Source organism: Hordeum vulgare, unplaced genomic scaffold (assembly GCF_904849725.1).
Source record: "Hordeum vulgare subsp. vulgare unplaced genomic scaffold, MorexV3_pseudomolecules_assembly, whole genome shotgun sequence".
In the NCBI taxonomy this organism is placed as follows: Eukaryota; Viridiplantae; Streptophyta; class Magnoliopsida; order Poales; family Poaceae; genus Hordeum; species Hordeum vulgare.
Genome location: NW_025422533.1, coordinates 52,510 through 59,595, shown reverse-complemented (window position 1 = coordinate 59,595; position 7,086 = coordinate 52,510). Strand labels below are relative to the sequence as shown.

At 41.5% G+C, this 7,086-nt stretch overlaps 1 non-coding gene across 1 annotated transcript; it reads right to left on the bottom strand.

Moving 5' to 3' along the window:
• Window positions 1-682: 682 nt before the first annotated feature.
• TRNAT-AGU lies at window positions 683-756 on the bottom strand. Its single transcript has one exon. It is a non-coding gene; the product is annotated as a tRNA-Thr (tRNA).
• Window positions 757-7,086: the final 6,330 nt, after the last annotated feature.

The window sequence follows — 7,086 nt, the reverse complement described above, 5'->3', positions numbered from 1 at the left end:
CCACATGCGGACCAGCAATACAATTGTAACTAGATGAAATATATCAAGCCTATTCCGTAGACTGGTTGCTCGATCAAATGCTGGCCGTTATGTATATGGGTTGATATTTGAGCTTCACCTACCACAGTACTTCTTGGCTCGACCTAATATTAGTAGTAATAAAAATAAATTGAATCACTGGAGGGGGGCTTGGATTGGAGACTATGCGGTGTGCATGCTCAACTTGTCAGCCAAAAGGGATTAAGTCTAGCAGCGGAAGCTATGGCATGATTATTGAGCATTCCTGGAAGCGTTCGTTTCAAGCTAGGCAAAGCAAACTAATTCCCAAGCCAAATAAAACATGTTCGTTCATTCATTCATCCGATCATTGTGGGTTTCTCTCGATGGTCTTGGGCCTCTGCTCTTTCGGGTTTCGGCACTTCCGCTTAATTTCCTGTCATCAGAAAAGAGTAATGAGGTTGCATCAGGGAAACAGCGCCTAGAGCGCATTTGCCGGCCTTCATCACATAAAAGACCAATGAAATGAACAACTACACAGTGTAAATGCGGTAAAACTTTCGGACATGAAACCTACTACTACTACTACACAGTGTAGAACTTTGATCGAGGCCCCAGGAAGCCAGACCCAAGAACCATGACAAGTAGGAGCTGTTTGTTGCTGTGTGCCAAAAAGGAAAACGAATGCTTTCATTGAGAGTTGAACTCAAGACCTCCCGCTTACTAAACGGGTGCTCTAACCAACTGAGCTATGAAAGCTGTTTCTGTTGTCCAAATCCCGATCTCTTACTTGTGTGGGCTGTTTCTTTTTTTTGTTTCTTTTTTGCCGAGTTGTGTGGGCTGTTTCATTTATGCAACGCTTCCCTGCTTATTCATGTTTTGTTTCAAATGTCCAAGAGCTTTTAAATGGTTTTCAAATATAACCACCATAAGCATGCTAAAGATGTTTGGTCTGCTAAAGGCATCTCTAGCCCATCACCCATAATTTAGTTCCTCATTTTTCTCAGGAATTAAACTTTTTTTTCATCTACCCAATCCCCCATAATTTCATTCATCATGTTTTAGGAATTAAAGTTTTCTTCATCTAGCCCATAAACAATATATATTTTTTGTTAATTCTTATCCAAATGTTTGCATAAAAACTACATTTGAACATATATTATCACAACATATTTATTTGAAGCTTGAAAATTGAAGTACATATCAAATTGAATGTTTTCAAACTTTACCATTCAAATCCGAACACAACATGTGGTAGAGAGGAATGTGAATCCAAATAAAACACGGTGAAGGCACAAAAATCAAGTGCTATATCGTAGCCAATGGTACTCAACAAGATCTTCTTGGAGTTGGTTGTGAGAGCTTCTCAGTTCTCGATCCTTCGGTGAGAGCTTGGAGGAATGTTTGGATCCTGTTTCGGTGGTGTTCCAGCTCCACCAAGACACCATTGTAGAGGAACTGGAAGTTCTCCAAGTCATCTCTCTCGTCCTCTGACGATGGTGTCGTGCAAGATAACAACAATGAGAGAGAGAAACAATACGTAACGGTAGCGTACCTAACTACGTTTGTACACATGTAGACGCTTAAGGCGGTGGTGTGCTCAGCGTTGCACAATACGTAGACCCTTGAGGTGATGTGTTCTATATTTGTTTTTAGATAAAGGTGAGGTGTTACTTGGTCTTGCAATAAGTGAAACCTAGAAGCCACACCCCACCCCACCCCACCACCAAACATGGGGGCCCGGTATTATACGAGCGAGCCCAACAATAAATGAAAGCCCAATCTGGTGTTCTACTCCAACAAAGGGGCCCGGTGATCCATGTGTGCGCCAATGAAATAGCACAATGATTCTTTGTGTTACTCAAACAACTTTGAACTCCTAGACCCACGTTATCATTTTCAGACATCACTTGCCTTCCTTTAGTTTTGGTTTTCCTTTTTCATTTTTGGAGATAAACTTGCCCTCTTTTTGTGTTTGTGTGTGTGTGTGTGTGTATGTATGTATGTATATATGTATGTATGTATGTATATATTAAGAAATCGTCCGTCTAGCATCAGTTAGGAGTTAGGGCGCACATTCATGGGCCTAACCCACCACAGTGAAAGGAGGCACGCGTCACCCCCCTAGCGAGCGGCAACCTCCTCAAAAAGCAAAGGACAACTAAGGCTCCTGGACGCACTTTTTTCTTTTATTTTTTGTTGTTTTGGTGTTGTTTATTCTGGTCGGTTTTTTATTTAAGTCAGTTTTGCTTTAATATTACAAATTCAAGTTTATTCTAGCATGAAAAATTCAAGTCTTTTGCAAATTCAGAAAATGGTCACAAACTTAAAATTCTTGTCATGAAATTCAAAAATATTTGGGGACTTAAAAATGTTCAAGAAAATATTCTGATATTCAAAAAATGTTGGTGTAACTAAATAAATGTGAATTCAAAACATGTTCATGAATTACACAAAAAATGTGAAATTCCGTAAAGTGTACGGATCCAAAAAAATATTCACAAATTAAAAAAAATCATGAATTTGAATTTCACAAGATGGTTTATGTAAACCAATTGAATTTACATAAATTAATGGAGCATTGGCAAACCAATTGAATTTCACAAGATGGTTTATGTAGTTTGCTAGGTTATTTATGGTCATTGCTAGTTATGGAGCCATTCTTAATACAAAACAATCGTATGCAATATCTTGGAGCAGTGACAAACAATATTCAATTAATCATTCGAATTTTGGAAAATATTTTCTGGTTTTTTTATACACGCTTTATAATCCTGATTTATATTAAGGGACTACAACTAGGAAAACTTTAAAAACGGGAAAAGGATTACACATTTTGGTGTATTTCGAGAAAAAAAAATGAATATATGGCGATTGAGTCCTATATATTCTGTCTCAACTTTGGTAGTCTCTCCTCCCCTGAGGAAGCTAGTTTGATAAAACTGTCCTCTCAGCAGTATGTACCCTGTTATAATTCCTCTATTACGATCTAAGGGACCATATCACCTCTATTAGGACAAAACAATAGTTTTCCTAATCATGTATAATTAACTACAGACATGGCTAAGAATAGTATAAGTTCTCGTCCGCCACGAAGGATGGATCTGTCGGATTCAGCGGGATCTAGGACCGACTGGTGGCATCCTTGGGCATCGCCCCTTTCCTCGTGGGTGATCATCATGGTTGCTTCTTCTGGGCACCCGGTCTTCCAGATCTAGGGTTCGTCTCCGTGCGGGTGCAATGAGCAAGCATTCAGGTGCAGTGGGTGGAACATTTACACTAACGCGGCAGCAGTGGTGGTCGGCTATGTGCTTGCGGTCCACCACCAGGTGGGTGGTGGATGAGGGTGGATCTTTTTGGTCGCCGGGGCGGCGCCTCCGTACGGTGGACACGACGACGCCATTTTGGCGGGTGTTGCTGTGTTGGTGCTCGTGTATCATTTCAGCCTCTTGGGCGGCGACGTGGTCCATTTCGAGAGTGTCTGTCGGGCGGGTATGTTCCTCACGGTCACCTCGCCAGCTTTGGGCGTCGTCTACATCTTGCCTTAGCCGGCCATGGCTGATGGACCTCGTTGGTGGGGGTCGTATCCCAAGCGAAAGTTTTTCTCGACGATGTCGGTGCCGATGATAGCGACGCTCCTGTGTCTAGTTTCCCTCCTTGGAGGTATCATCGTGGGTGACCTCCATCCACCATGGGTTGTGGGTGAAAACCCTTGGTTTGGCATGTTCTAGACCGGGCAGTGGCGGTGTTGTGGCATCATTTCCACCTTGGAGGCTCCGTCCTGTGAACAAGGTCTCATTTTGCTGGTTGTTGCACGGTTTTTGTGTATGACAGCTTCTTCTCGTCATGTGATGATCCATGCTTCAACAGTAGCGCACTCTTGAGGAACTAGGCTCGGCGTGATGGCTGTGCTCGAAGGCCTTCCTTTGTTGTCTTGGCGCCAACTTTCACATGTGCTCTAGGGTGATGAGCACTCCATCGTCCAACGGTGCGGCGCCCTTCGAGCCAGGGCGAGGAGCTGGGGGCTCCTTTCGGTGATGGAACAAGATGGCACTGTTGTGTCGGACGCACAGGCAGCGACAATGGCATAGCTTCCCCTGCCAACTGTTCTCCTTCTTGAATTTTGCTTCTTTCGCAACATCGGTTCTCAGATCATGTTTGAGGGCTCCAATGTCTTGATGTATTATTTTTTGAGCTTTGTTGCTGCTCCTGGGCATCCATGTATCTTGCCGGAATTATTTTTCCTTTCTTTTCTGTGTTGCGTTGAACTGTTGCATTGGTTGTAAGCGCTTCATTAATTTAAAGCGGGCGCCATCCTCTTTTCTGAAGAAAAAAATTATATGTGAGATTTCAGTTTCACCTCTGTTCATATCAGATACATGCAATTCCATGACTTGACATTCAGTACAAATATAGGTATGTATATGTTTCTATTAGCAATGATTATTATAACTTGTGGGTAAACTTATAACTTCTTGGTAAAATTGTAACAGTAGCCCCCTCTCTTCCAAAATTAAAGTGTATTAATATTTTCCTATAAACTTGGTCCAACATAGAGAAGGTTGACTTCTGAAAAATTAATATGCCTTACATTTGGGAACAGATTCTGAAATCAAATAATAGACCTTACTTATATTTTGGAACAGAGGGAGTAAATCATACTACTCTTGGTCTACAGCATGATAATACAGCATAGAACATCGAGCCAAAAAAACACTTCAAAAAAGGTAAAATGACAGTCCATTCATACCTAGATTCGTAGCCATATTAGTTAGTAGAAGTGCATGATCTTCCAAGCATTTGGATCAAAAAACTGACTGGTCTTCGGGGGCACATTGAGTGCAATCCTACATTGTTGTTGATCATAAATGTGTTCAGAGAGAAATAAATATGACCATCATGTTAAGTTCTCGTCATGGCAAAACTTAAAACAGAAAATGTAGCTTAAAGCCTTAAACATCAGCAAATGAAAGACAAAACTCACGGTGGTAGATATATTCTAAAGTATCTAAAGAAACCTGATCCTTGAGCTAACCATAAAGTGTCTTACGAAAAGTTTGTTAACTACCGGAAAAAATGGAGATGTCTTACCTGACTTCCATGATACCAAAAATAGGCAAAGCATGCATGATATATTCGAAATGTCATGGCCTTCCAAATGCAACGGTACGCAACCACATGGTACATATGACCTGACTACAAACCGACATGCAGATTAGTGTGAAGAAAAACATTTTCCTTCATTATTTTGTCTGTCTCACAGGTTGATCAACAATCTCTACTATCACAGGTTGATCTGATAATAAGCATGAAGGAAGTATTATGCCAAACTTCTGGTGCAGGTTCAAATCCGGTATTGCTCCGAAGGCCGAATACCACCAAAAACTTGCAGGAAATAGGACATTGCCATAAAAGGCTAATCACCATTTAATTAAAATGGGCACCAAACCATTCACAAGAACTTGGACATTGTTTCCAACATCAGTAGCACTCGCTCAACCAACGCTAACAGCAATCTTCCTTTTATTTAAGCCACTAATTATTCTACGATCTCAGTCCCCTCCCCCCTTGAACACTCGAATCGCTCATCTAAAGGCCCCAATCCGTGCCGCGGCAATAAGATTCAATTATTTCCGAGGGGAAAACTGATACTACAGAGCCCAATAGGCCCCTCGACACTCTAAGACTAACAAGCCCCTAACCCTAGCTTCACATGTGCCAATTTCTTGTTCTCCTCGCTGGTGTTGCCAGCAATTCCGTCGGTGGGCCGCACGGACGGGAGGGGCGACTCGTCGGCGCTAGGCGGTTGCATGAGGAGCTTCTCATCCAATCAACACATCTGGGAAGTTGTCACATGAAAAGAGAACTCATGCAATTCATCAACAAACATTTGATACAATGATATGTTAATTCAAGGCATGCCATAATGGTCTCTTTCCTTTACGGTCTTAATGGTCTCTTATTTTGATATTTATTTTCTTGGATTATAATGGTCTCTTTTCTTGGATTATTTTGATATTTATATGTTAGTTCAAGGCATGCCATAATGGTCTCTTTCCTTTGCGGCCATAATGGTCTCTTCATCACATGGACTATTCTCTCTTCATTCGCCTTGCTCTTATAAAATATACGAAAGGACTATATGGTTTATTACCTTTCACTCTATGTAATTGCAAGTTCATGGTCAGGGACAAACCATTTATTTTAGCTCTGCATGAGAAAAAGATCCACAGTATCCTCCATCCACGTGCCCATATTAGCAATAGGTACTCCATGGCCCACTGTCATTCACTGGTACACTATGACGCACCATGAAGATATTTGTTTGTTTCATTGATTTCAGCATTCCGCTCAGAAAATTCCACACAATTTACACTCTAGAGTACTTCCTAAGATGCCAATATATATCTCAGAAGTTCAACCTTTTTTCTCCAGATTTTTAGAATCATACTACCTTCAAGGTGAGGTAGAAAGAGTAAGAAATAGTTTAAGAGCGGTGAGAATGGGAACATGGAGGAAACCCCGAGCTATCCGTGTGCACCTCTATAACCAGGGGTGGCTATTTCTCTTAGTGTTTCCCCATTCCTCCCATTCCTATTGTTCTTAGGTTCTCCTTACCCTTCCTTTTACGTCATGGAAGTGAGGTCATGCTGAAAGCTTGATAAATTAACGTATGTAAAGTTGTAGATCATGAGGCCTTGAGAGAGACTAGGGAAAAGGAAGCCATGAGTATCTCAGAGCAGTGGGCATGGGAACATGGAGGAAAGCCAATACTTCTTGGCCTCTAAATTTAGGGGCCGAAATTATTTTGCATTTTCCTGATGCCTCCCATGCCTATTGTTCTTAGGTATTCCTTCCCTTTCCTATTTTCTTGCGTAATTATCAAAACAAAAGTGCACACTTTGGTTTAGATGATGGGGATGTGAAGGCAAGTCAGGAAGAGGAATAAAATGAGCATCTAGGAGCATTGGGCATGGGAACATGAAGGAAGATCCAAACCAGTGTCCCACTATAACTAGGGTCCAACATTTGTTTCTTAATTTTCCCGATGCCTCCCATACATATTGTTCGTAAGTGCTCCTTCCTGTC